We start from the raw sequence: 13,851 nt of genomic DNA on the forward strand, positions 1-13,851 counted from the left end.
TGAGCCCAACATGGTCAGCTCAAGCTTGTGAATTGTATGCCCTTTATAGGGCCTTAGAATTATTGAAAGGAAAGAGTGGGACTATATTCACAGACTCTAAATATGCATATGGGATAGTAAATACTTTTGGAAAAATTTGGGAAGAAAGAGGCTTAATTAATATCCAAGGGAAGAATTTAATACATCAAGAATTAATAATAAAAATCCTAAAAACTTTAAGGGAACCAAAGGAAATAGCCATAGTAAGAGGACACCAAAAAAGATTAGATTACCGAACCAGAGGAAATAACTTAGCAGATAAGGAGGCTCAGGAAGCAGCTCTCAGGACTCAGACGATTAAAGTCTGTGTAGTACAAACTAAGAGAGGCAACAATGAAAAGGAACAAGAACAAAGAGAAAAGAAATTTACCCCTGAGGAATTAAATAAGTTAGAGAAAATAGGGGCCAAATTAGAACAAGGGAAATGGATGTTACCTGATGAGCAAGAAATGTTGTCAAAAGCCCTTGCTAGACAGATTATGGAATGCTTACATGCATAAACGCATTGGGGTACAAAAGCGTTAAGTGATCACTTTCTTAAACAATTTGGCTGTATTGGAATTTTTGAAATAACAAAGCAAATTACATGGGGTTGCTTAACGTGTCAAAAGATAAATAAGAAAATATTTCAACAAGTAGCAACTGGAGGAAGAAAACCAGTTATAGACCTTTTGAAAGAGTACAAGTTGATTTTACAGAATTACCCAAGGTGAGAAGGGTAAAATACTTACTAGTAATAGTGGATCAATAAACACAATGGGTAGAGGCTTACCCTGTGGCACGAGCCACGGCACAGATGGTAGTAAAAATTTATGCCAATCATTAGGTATCCAGTGGGAATACCATACTCCTTGGCACCCACAGAGTTTGGGAAAAGTAGAAAGGATGAATCAAACAATAAAACAACAGTTAGCTAAATTGATGATTGACACCCAAATGTCCTGGACAAAGTGCTCGCCATTGGCACTTTTGAACATAAGAACTAAACCCCACAGTGAAACTGTATTATCACCATATGAAATGTTATATGGCATGCCCTATTCCCAAGGGATGCCTCTAGAGAACAATGTAATTGAGGATCAAACTATCCAGAAATATGTGGCAACCATTGGAAAAAGATTAAAATAATTAAGAGAAATTGGAATGTTAGCCCAGACTCCACCGCTTGGATTTGCAATTCACCAATTAGAACTTTATTAAGTTCTAATAAAAGCATGGAAGGAAGAAACCTTATCTCCTCTCTGGGAGGGACCTTTTCTTGTTTTATTAACTACAGAGATGGCTGTGAGAACTGTTGAAAAGGAATGGAACCACGTTTTGCGAGTAAAAGGTCCAGTGAAAGAATGGAAAGTCGCATCTGAGCCTGGAGAGACTAAATTGACCCTCAGACAATCTCGAAAGAGCATGCAACAAAGGAGACTTTGTGAAAGTAACTGAGAGTGGTGGTAAGATCATTTTGTGAAAAATTCCCTCCCTCAACACCTAAGTACACTTTGAAGATAGAGTGCTATTACAATAAGGTAGGGAGAAACTCCACACAAGTTTAAAGGATTGTTAGGCCACATGTTAGAAACTGAACTAAATAAAACTAGGAAACCCCTTTAATACTGAAGTTTGGTAAAATCCATATGAGACTCGTTTAGCATTATCCATACGAGACCCCTGAAGAATATCCCTGCTGCCATGAAGATGAATAACCCTGCTGCTGGAAGCATCCCAGTAGGCGGTGGAGGCAGAGGAGTAAAAAGGTGGGGTTTGATTTTGTTTGTATGGATCAACCTAATCCTACATGGAGTTTCAGCCGATTCGTGCTCCAAATGCTACCAACAAGTGGCATTAAACAAATCGCACATGTACCTGTACAACGATGGGACTCGATTTTAAAAAATGACTGGTGGGATAATTTATTTGGCGGTGCTTGGTGGAAGAAATTAGGATTTATGATATTGTGTTCAATGTTAAGCTTATCGTTTTTACCTTGTATGATCCCGTGTTTGATTAGACTGATCCACTCTATAGTCCAAGGCATGCAAATTACTGCTATGCCCATAGATCCTGAAAAAGCAACAAGCGGTAAAACCAATCCTTTGATGATATTAAAATTAAAGGAAGATCCAAAATTGGTATTGATCAAACAAGTATTCATTCAGTTAGAAGCTAAAACACGAATCAATAGTATCAAAAAGAAAATGGGGGATTGTGAAATGTGTTCCCCTGATTAGTGTCAATGTGGATCAATGAATATGGATGGTAATTTTTAGTAGCTTTATTTGTTCTTGTGTAACTTGTTCTTGCTTTTCATAAGAGCAGCTTGACAGGTGTCTTGGAAGACTAGCTTGAACCAGGTTTTGATAAGGAGGGTGTTTCTGCTTCTTGTAATGGCAGCTTGGCAGGTGTTTTGGTGAGATTAGCTTGAACCAGTTTTGCGAAGATATACACATAGAGGTCGCCTGGGGGACCTCCATGTGAAGACTACTGACTTCCTCCAACGACCATCTAAAGAGGGTGAAAAAGACCCCCAAGATGGAACAAAGCATGTGCAAGAAGGAGACAACCCCTTCCCAGAAATGATTAACATTTCACAGCCCCTTCGAGGAAAAGTCATGAATACGTATAAGGCCTATCCTACTTAATGTGAACTCGGGATGTGACGGGGTGTGCATCTTGATAAAGCAGAGGCTCTCAGCACACCCAGCACTGTTTGCTTGCTCTTATTCATTCAATAAATTCCAAAATTTAATTGGAATCCTGTTTGAGGATACTTCATTTATCACATTCTCCAAGGCGAGTAGCCTGGTCTGTTTTGTCCTGAACCTTAAGCAGCAATTAAGGTTTCCCTGCCCTTTGGCAATCCTCAGGTACTTGAGGCTAATCGTGATCTTTTGTTCCCTGATGGGCCTAAAGGACATCTACAGTGAAAATCAAAGACTAGAGCACTGTGCTACTGAGTACTCACTTTATAATGAATGAACTCTCTAATGGTAAGCCAGCATATCAGAGTGAAATAATGATTTATTGATATTTATGGAATTATCTTTGCAATGTAAATTTTCAGTATTTGCACTCCAGAAAAAATTGTAAAGAGACTTTAAGTTATCAGTAGCAATATAAAAAAATTAATGATGTAGTAGAGCAATATCAATGGAAATGTTGTCTCACAAGCATTTAAGTTGTACCTGACTTAAATGTATGGAAAGTGTCTGAGAAATGGCACTGAAGCTGAAGGACAGTCAAGGAATGGAAAAGAAAGACTTGCTCAATGCCATGACCCTGTGGGAAGGTGGGAAGCTAGAATAAGTCCTCTTGGATGATCAGTATGAAGTGGTTTGTGAAAGAAACCCTGTCCTGGCTTCTGGTAGCCACAGCTTGACTAGGAGGAGAGAAGTGCAGGGATGTCAGGAAAGCAGAGCGAGTGTGAGCGGAAATGGCATAAGGGCTGCATATATAGCTGAAATGTGGTTGTGAATATTTTATGTGCTATGGGATCTGAAAGAGAGATCAGATGCCTTGGATGTAGAAGAGGCTCAAGTGCTTCATATGTTCTGTGGAGAAAAATCTTAAACTTCTCTTTTTAGGGTAAGCAGAGCAGAACTCGTGCTTAAGCTAGCATCTAAACCACAGGCATCTATACTAACCTACTCTCTACCGACTATAAATGGAGTCCTGCTAAGAAGCAGCTCCTCTGGGGACATGAGGCATTTCATTCTAAGCCAGACACCCAAATTTGGTCAGAAAACCTGCATGCTCTCTCCATCCACTGTGTTGTGGTTTGGCCCAGCTAGCACAGAAGCACCATGACAGTCTCATTAGGATGGCAGAGGCCCCAGAGAAATGACAGGAAAAAGATAAGCAAGGTTGTTGTGGATTGAGACAAGGGCAGGGAGGGCTCGCTGCCAATTACGGTTCCAGGCAAAAACAGACTCTAGTACTCGACTTAGAGAGGAAAGTAGGAAAGTTTATTTTACTACCTACAAGAAACAGAATGGAATAAAAGCAAAAAGGGAGTAGGATGATGAGAAAATTACAACCAGCACTTTAAGATCTCCCTACCCCATCCCTCCTTTCTTCCCAGGCTCAGTTCACTGCTCCCAATATCTCTACCTCCTCCCCTCTCAGGGGGGCAGGGAATGGGAGATGTGGCCAGTCTCTCACAGATGGGCTCTGCCACTTCTCTCTTCTCAAATGAGGAAGACACCTGGCATTCTTCCCCTGCTCCGACATGGGGTCCCTCCCCCAGGACACAATCCTTAACGAACTTCTCTGGTGTGAGTTCTTCCCATCAGCTGCAGCATCTGCCCATACAGGGTCCCTCACACGGGACGCAGTCCTTAGTGAATATCTCTGGTGTGGATTCTTTGCCATGGTTGCAGTTTCTGCAGTTACAGGGTCCCTCCCTCGGGACAAGGCCTCTTCTGGGCATAAGTTTAATGAGAGCTGCTTTGTCGTGGGTTCCTCCTCACAGTTACAGCTTCTGTGAATATTGTGTCTCTTCCATGGGACACAGCCTCCTCTGGCCATAGTGATACAGAGTCTCTCCCTCGGGGGACAGCCTCCTGCAGCCATAGTTACTGCCCCTGGCTCAGGGTTCTTAGCAAAATGAGCCTCCGCCCCGATATGGGATTTCCAGCAAAATGAGTCTCTGCCCCTGATACGGGGTCATTATTAAAATGAGTCTCTACTGCTGATGTGGGATCTTTAAAGAAATACAAACAAATCTCAGCTTCACCAGCTCAACACAGTCAAGAAAGGTCAGACACCAGTACAGCTCTAGATACAGGTGCTATAGATACCTAAGTGAGATTAATTCCCCCTCCTCATGGACTTTTTTGCTAATGCAGCACTCCCTTGAGGGTTTTATGTTGATTTGTACTTTGTTAATAAACAGATTTAAGTTTAATCATCAATAATGCAAAAGTTAAACATCTGAACGTTTCATTTTAGCCCAAAATAAAGTCATCACATTTATGTTACAGGGAACATCAGACGCTACTCGGGCAACCAAAATAGACAATTCTTTAGTGATTTACTTGATTCCTGTGATATGTAAATGCTACCTCAGAATTACTAACCAAAGCTACAGGCATAATTTGTCTTGACACTGCTGTACTGCCATGGACATGCAGTACTTGAGGCAACATGAAACTGGTAAAACACTGTATGTCTCTTCCCCAGTGTACATATACCACATCCTCCACTAGGCAGCATTTTTCACTGTTTGTGGTTGAGAGCTGGCATAAATGAACAGGCTCAGCTCACTGGCAGGAATGTTTATTAATGCTGTGATTTCAGTTGATGAGCTTCTAAATCAAGGAAGAAATTAAAAATCTCTTGCTCTGCCCCTATGTCATACACACATATACAATTCCTGAACTCTGAGGGCCTGTAAGACTGACAAGTCCAGGAGCTGCTTTTTTAATCTATGAAGAGGGTCTACTAGTTTTTAAAAATATCCAGAAATATGCATTTTATGTAGGACCTCTTAAATAGAAATTAGTACATATTGTTTAAATATTTTATTCATACCTGTGTCTTCTTTCAGAGTTGTGTAGAAAGGGTTTGCTATTTAAATTAAACAATAAACATGGTAAACTGACCAACCTTCTGTTCACCCACAGTTTAAAGTACAGTATTACTGCTACAGTCTAAATTCTACAGGGCTGAGTTATCATATGAATTTGAGGTAATTTGTCCTTTCAAAAAAATCTTTAAAATTGCCAAGTTGTTTTTCAGGTGTCAGAGTAGCTTAACAACATTAATTAAAAGTGCAGTCCTAACACCTGCATTTGTCATACACAAGCTACTTTGAAGAGTTTGTATGCCACCATACACATTAAAAGAGCTCACCCTGTGCAAATGCTTTTTCATCTTGCTGTTCATATTTCATAAAATGCATGTGAGGTTCCCTGACAGAAAACAGTTGCTCCTCCTTTAGAGCAGGGTGAAATATTCTAAACTGTAATGATATCAGTATTCCTTTTACAGACAAACCATAATCCAGAATAAACTTTCTAATCACTCTTGTAGCATAATCAGGGGAATAAAAACCCAATATAACTGATTCAGACTCCATGTTACCTCCTGCTTCTTCATTAGACTGATTGTGTTCCTTCATATCTTTCTCATTATCCACACTTTCCATTTCCTGGGATTTGTTCAGGTTACAATCTGTCAAAACCTCCTGTCTTTCTGAAAACAAACCAACCTAAACTATTTATGCTCCAAGAATATTTCCAGGTGATTAGCTCAAAGCATCTGCAGACCCTCAATGTTACTCACAATGTCCCCAATGTTCTTCCTAGAGTTGCACCTGTTGCAGTTTGGTTGAATGGATTTTTTTCCCAAAGTCACAGACAAGCTCTCAGGCAGGGGCACACACCTTTCATTAAATCTTATGGTTTTGCTCAGATTTAGGTCTTTTGGAAGTTGTTCTAAATGCCAACGATACAGGAATAAACCCCAGAATACGTAACTTTGTATCTCATATATTTTAACTGCAGCTCACAGGTGGGCAAGTCAGCTCTTCAGAGCTTGGAAAAGGAACCACAGCTCTACTTTGTTCATTTGGGCAAAATAGTAATCACCCTGGCCCCTAGCCAGGAAACTACTCAAGCACATTTAATCGGAGCCTCTCTGAACCCTGTTGCACTTCTCTGCTTATTTCACACACAGCTTTTTAAACATCAACATTATCAGAAAGTTTTCCGTCCCAGCAGTATGTAGCAGAAATCCAGGCCTCTCTTCTCTGAATTAAAGCTCCATTTTTAAGTACAATGACATTTATTTAGGTAAGTTTTTCAGATAAATCCTCTTTCATAAAACCCATAATACATATTTCTGTATGTGTCAGATCAATATTTTGTTTTAAAAACTACCAGTGTTTTCTTTCAACAATCCTGTGAAGTTTTAAAGTTCACAGCAACATTGTACCATTGCTGATAGAATTGTTTAACTTATTAACGGTTGGATAGTAAAAAACCCAATCTTTCTCAAGTTAAACATTACACTGTATCTGAAAAAATTGGGGCATTTTTGCTTTATCAATAAAGTAAAACACTCATCCAACTCACACAAGGGGTTCGTTTTCATAATTTCAGAAATGCAATCAAGCAAAAGAATCACATTATTCTTGCTTCCCTAATCAAGACATTCGGCTTTCTTCTGAAAACATTTCCTTTCCTCTCATACAGTCTTTTTTTTAGCTTTTAGCATCATTTTCCAATATTATATTGAAGTGCCATAGTTTTATTTCAATTCTAGAATTTATTTTTTGCTTTTAATGCCCATCTTTGTGACTGATATTCAGTGTCCCATGAATCTGAGGATGCTGCAATTCTTATGCTTTTCTCCATTTAAATTTAAAATTTCAAGAAAGAGTGAAAGAACATGACATGAGCAGCACAGTACCTGCACCCAAGGGCTGTTCCTGAGAATTACTTAGGTCCATTCCTGCCTGTGAATCTGCAAAAGGCAGAACAACAGTCAGAGTTGCTTCTTATTTAGAACCATTCAAGACAGTTATTGTAATCTTAGAAATTCCCCTTTTATGATTGAAAGCAAAATTAAAAAAGTAAAATTTTCATAGAAACAAATCACAAATAATTACGGTTGGTTGCTCAACTTCTTTGTATCTCAAGCACTGCCATGTGCCCAGGAAAAGGATTAAGTCTCAATCTCTAACTTCAAAAAATTCTAGAAGAGAATAACTTACACTTTTGTGTTTTTTTGCACCCTGTGAGCACAGCATAGTGGCGGTGACTCTATACGAAGCTAATTTCCACAAAGTACAAGATATTTATACATTCCTTTTTGAATACAAAGAGGAAACCCTGTCATCCTCACAAGATCTACCTGGTTTTCACATGAATGCAAGTCCAACTCCGAGTGAGAAATTCTGACAGGGATCAAATGTCAGGAATTTTTGAAGAATTTGTCCTGATTTCCAAAAGCACTGAGCACTCAGCAGACTGTTCTGAAGAAAATCTAAGTTGTGAGTGTTTACATCTTCCACTCCAATGCTCAAATTTAGGCCAGCGAGTTTAATTGGAGGCACGGACTTGACCTGTCCAATTAAGTCTTTACTCAATGCCTTACTGCTTTGACATTTCATTGATAGTTCATTTTTTTAACAGCACCATGGCTATCTGCTTCCTTCTTCCTGTCTTTCCTCTAGCTTTCCCCCCTTCTTTTTGTTTTTTCTATACACCAGAAAATCATTTATCATCTTTCAACATGATGTAGAGCTTTATACTAACATATGCTAATAAACCTTATACCAACTTATCACAATAGTATAAAGCTTATTTTTCAGACGGGACAAAATTCACACACAAGCTGAAAAAAAGTCGTGCTTATCTCCTTACACAATACCCCCGGGGTCCTCCAACTTCCTAGAAGGCAGAATCCCGTTCTGCGAGGGGACAAGTGATATCTGAAGTTGTGCAAAGATCAGGGGTGAGAAAGCCTCAGGACTTATCAGCCTTCATCTCCCAAGGCCCCAAAGACCATCACCGACTATCACCGGGAGACAGCATGCAAAAGAAAGGAAGAAAAGACCTAATTTACATGCGAAATCGGGGACAGGTTGTGTCTTTGTCTAGGCACATATGTCATCATATAAGACATATGTATGACAAATATAAGTCAAGCAAGTTGCCGAGTCGGGGGGGGGGGGGGGGGGGGGGGGGCGCACGTTTGTGGTGGAGCGATCCCCCGTGCGCCCGGCACCGAATAAACATACCTTCTTTATAACTCTTTGAGTTATAGAGTTTGATTCCGCAAGTCACTAGGACACCCGCTCTTGCTCTTGTGATGGCCGGTGATTCAAAAATAGTCCCACCATATTTGGCAACCAGCTAGCCAAAGATCTCGAATCATGGGAAGCCCCATCTGAAGAAGGGAAACTCCTGCAGCATGTGGACGATATATTGATCGCTACCAAAACAAAGGATGCCTGTCTAACCTGGACGGTGAGTCCAGGTTAGATCTTATCTTCAGATATTGCTTGGCCCCTTGCAGAACCGGTTTCTGCCCTCAAGGAAGTTGGAGGACCCCGGAGGTATTGTGTGAGGAGATAAGCGTGACCTTTTACAGCTTGTGTGAATTTTGTTGGAGGAAGTTGGAGGACCCCGGAGGTATTGTGTGAGGAGATAAGCGTGACCTTTTACAGCTTGTGTGAATTTTGTCCTGTCTGAAAAATAAGCTTTATACTATTGCGATAAGTTAGTCTAAGGTTTATTAGCACATGTTAGTGTAAAGCTCTACATCAATCCCCTCTTTTTCTATAAAATTAGTAAATTCTTTTACTATTCGTGCAGAGATTCCTTATCGGGCACTCTATCAAAGTACTTGTTCGACTCAAGCTTATGTCTTAGCTGGTGTTTCTTCCAGCTTGAGTAAGTATCTCCAGTGCTCTGACAGCACTGGAGAAAACATTTGATACTGATGGTGAATAGTAAAATTGTAATTATTATCAGAATTGTTGCCACGAAAAGTTGATGTATCATCTTGAGTTACCTGGTGAAAAATTCTTATTTGCTTCCACATATCTTCTAAATCTGTTTCAATTTCCTTTTCTTGATTAATATATGCACAGCAGTTCTGGTTTATTACCATGCACACTCCTCCTTCTTTAGCCAGTATTAGGTCTAGTGCCATGCGGTTCTGTCGGACCACATTGCTTAAGGAAGAGACTTCGTCTGTATCCTTTGAATGGCATCCCTGGTATCATTTTGGAATGCCTCTATGATAGCTGATATATTGATTATAGCCTTTTCTAATTCACTTACCCCTAACCATCGAGCAAAGCTGTGAAAGGCGGTTGGTCTTTCAACCAAGGGATTTGGTTCCCTTGTATGTCTCCTCCAGGAAGTTCTCAATATGCCTGGGGGTGGGTTTGAGTATTTGAATACCTGGCTTTGGGGTATTAAATATCCCAGAGTGCATTCTCCAGTCCACCTTCTTGGTAGCGCCTTTCTAGCTTTCCCATCTCCACACAACCACCATAGTCCCTTTGGGATGCAATCAAATGTATAGTTTCCTACTAATCCTGTGATTACTGGTGGTGGGCATCCTCGTGGAATTGTATAATTCTTGCAGTGGTTTCCCTTACAAGTGTTAAAACATAGACTCCAATCTGAAGCTGTGTAATTTATATTGAAGTTTCCTAAGTCTGGGGCACCCGCATCACTTCTGGAAATAATTATGGCCTTCCCCAGACTCTGTATTTCAAACTTAAGATTGCTATTATCATCAATTATATTATCTTTGCAGCTATGTAATTGAGTCGGAATGTTTGACATCATAATAGCTGTACCCCAACACAGAGTCTGTCCATCAGGGAGTTTTACTGGGGTTTGACCAGGTAAACATGCTTTTGCCCCTTTCCATTGAATATTTTCTCCTGTAGGCGTTGTGGAATTATTTAAAGGACTATAGGGCCAGCTCCAGTTCGCATATGCCACTGGAATGCCAAAAAGGGGCATCTCCATGTTACTCCTGGGAAGTGCTGTACATATCCAGCAGTTGGATATGTTTAAGGCCTGCCCAGTTTCCTGCGAAATCTGCACATATACATTGTCTTTCCAGGCAGCAAGGGTCCCTAGGAAAAACACTATTAAACAGATCAAATGAATAAAGTTACTCCTCATTCTGTTGTCTCCGCAGTTTCGGTTTCAATGGTCCTTGAGATTCAGATATCCATTGTCCTCCTGGAGGACAGGAATCACTCCATTCACGTTAGAAACATCATCTCTCCACATTTGTTGAAAAGCTGTGTACATTGGTAGACATTTTAGTTGGAGGGTTGATGCTGTTGGACAGATGTGAGATATCATCATGGAGAGATGATCCCTGAATTCCAACCATGACCGATGGTTGTGCTGGTGACTCTTGTCTGTGTGTCTACCATAAGTCAAATGGTGAATTAAGGCTTATTAGAAGAGCTGAAGAGAGTGGGTAAGGGAGTAGTTTAAAACTGTGTCATAAATTGAGACCACAATGGATCATAATCCAATTATAATTTTATTAATTGTAGCAAGTAGAATATGAGCAAAGACAGCGCTGGACGACAGGGGAGTCTGCGCTCCGCCAACTGCCGTACTGATCAGTTCAAACAGTCCCTTTTTTATACATTTTAGTCCGTGGCCGTGAAGCACTGTAGGTACTCTGCGCATTCTTTAGTTGCTGTGAAGGGGGTCATTTTCTGCCTTCCTGTGGTTGTTGAGTGAGGAGTCTTCCTCTTTTGTTCCTCAGAACATCCTGTAGTTATCTTTGAGCAGTATCTCTTTTGCTTGCATAGGTGGTATTGGTATGTAAAGGCAGCTACACACAAGTGATGTCTGGCAGCTGTTTGCATATGCAATTTTCCTGTCTTTTGTTGTCTGACCTTTTACATTGAGCTTAACATAAATCTCAATAAACAATACCTTAATTCATAGTTTCTTACAATCCCCCCTTTTTCTTTTATCCTATTATTGTTTATTAGACGCTATTTTCATTTTCGGCACTGCAGGTAAACCTTTTTTCACAATTTCGACACTTATCATAACACTCGCAATACAATCCCTTACAGTTACAATCATAGTTTTCACGTGGCATATCACATTCACAGTAATTCTCGTCATCTTCATCTTCATTAGTATATAATTTGTCTCAGCTCTCGTAGTTAGAATGAGTAGTTTAGCTATGTCAAATCACTCCTTAACAAAATGTAAAATATAGCATAATATGCATGGTCCAAATATAAGCCCCAGGATCAACATAATAAACGGTCCTGCTAAAGCAGACAACAAAGTGGTTAGCCAAGGTGAAACGTTAAACCAGTTTTCATACCATGATCTGCCCGCCTCACGATCTTTTTTACGTTGATCTAACCTTTTCCGAAGTTCAGACATTGTGTCTTGGACGACTCCCGTATGGTCAGCAAAAGAACAGCATTCTTCATTGAGAGCTACACATAGCCCTCCTTCCTTTAAGAACAATAGGTCTAATCCTCTTCTGTTTTGCAACATTACTTCTGATAAAGACTTTACTGAGGTGGCTAAACTTTGAATAGGTTGTTCTATTTTTTGCTAAATCCTCATCTACAGCCATTTGCAAACTTTGTAATTCCTGACCTTTTACTAGGGAAGCTATACCTGTACCTGCTCCAACTCCGCCAGCTATCAGCAGTGTAGCTAAGGTTACTACTGCAATTGGCTCTCGTTTTTGTCTGTTCAGGTCTCCTTCAAAGTGGCGTAGCACCTCCTCAGAAGTGTGATAGATCAGACGAGGAACTATAATCACCTGTACGCAAAACTGAGATTGATTAAACACATTTAGGGATAGACAAGGCGTTACTCCGATGTCTGAACAAACCCATTTAGCTCCTGGTGTTGGGATAGCCCATTTGTCATTTTGATCCTTGTGTCTCTCTATATTGGTGTTAGTGACTGTTTGGTTGCACAGAGGCTGATACTTTTCGGGCACTGTACCTATACATTTTCCTTGACCTGTTATGAATTGAATAGTAATCCCTTGCGTATGGTTCCTCTGGTCATCCCATGGACATTCTCGTGGGTTTGAACCATTAGACCATTGAATCCTACCTGGTTTTCCAATTGCTTCAAAATACGGTGGTCTGACATTATAACATAACCAACATTCCTTAGTTAAATTTGGTTTGCTTTCATTAAGGGCACGATAAGAGGCTTGCATTAGGTCCCATAAGGGGTCCTTGGATTCTGACAACCCTGCATCCCTGGATAAGGAAAATTCAGTCACCGTGTCATAGTTGTTTCCAAAAAAGAGTTTAGAGAAGTGGTTGCAACGCTTATGGGGGCAACCTTTTCTTCAGAGAAAGTGAGTGGATTCAGGGCCAGATTTGGTCCTACTGGCAAAGGGTCATGAGGAAGCTTTTCTTTGGTTATCCTAAAGAAACTTCCCCCATCTGTTCCTGGTTCCCAATATCTAATTCCCCAGATACGGCCAGTTAACCATGTGTCATCTTGGGGATCTTTAACTTTTATTTCTAGTCTCCAACACGTTTTCGGGGGTCCACAATCCCCGTATACTCCTCCGTTATATTCATGTTTAGGTTTATTACATCCAGGGGGTCCCCAAGTGATTTCTAAATTCTTATCTGAGCCGGTTTCCCAGTCTGAAGCTATGGTTTCACATCCCCAATAACCACAGTAATAATGCCCAGGGTAGTTACAATAACTTTTTCCAGGGTTTGATGCTGGGCATACGAACCATGCCTTGCATTGTGCTTGTTTTCTAGCTATTTGTCTATCAGGGGTGTCACATATAGTCCCTCGACAACCCATTTCAAAAGGTATTAGTGAAAATAAATGTACAGTAAAATTCCAATTTTCCTCCCAAAGCGCTTAGATTTTGTATGATCTTACTCTCTTCCAGATAATATATTTTCCAGAGCATCGGTTCATGAGGGTTTCCATTTACTTGGATTATTACTAAGAACAACACTAACGGTATACCAAGATAAAGGGTATTTATCAATTTTGCTAATTTAAGTATGTTTTTACCAGTCCTGGGGAAGTTTGACCATTGCTGCTTTTGCGTCCCACTGTTCTGGTTCTTTTCTCCACAGTTTGTTCCTCCTCTGCCTCGCCCGTCGACTCGGTTGCTTCGAGCCACGGGGTGTACCATCTTCTCGGCAGCAAGGGAACTCTTCAGGAGAACAGCTGTTTTGGGCTTTCTGCCTGTTTACATAGGCTTCCCACTTCGCAGCTTTAACTAATGGGACAAAGCAAGACACAGTTAGCACTTCCCTTCTGCACTTTATAGCTAGGATTTCAGCTACAGAGGGGACTG

The 13,851-nt window shown here is 40.5% G+C and overlaps 1 pseudogene; it reads right to left on the reverse strand.

The window, feature by feature from the left end:
- LOC133628521 (zinc finger protein Aiolos-like) overlaps positions 1-13,851 on the reverse strand; it is a 65,793-nt pseudogene that overhangs the window by 20,302 nt on the left and 31,640 nt on the right.

The sequence above is a fragment of the Colius striatus genome, chromosome W, assembly GCF_028858725.1.
Source record: "Colius striatus isolate bColStr4 chromosome W, bColStr4.1.hap1, whole genome shotgun sequence".
Lineage (NCBI taxonomy): Eukaryota > Metazoa > Chordata > Aves > Coliiformes > Coliidae > Colius > Colius striatus.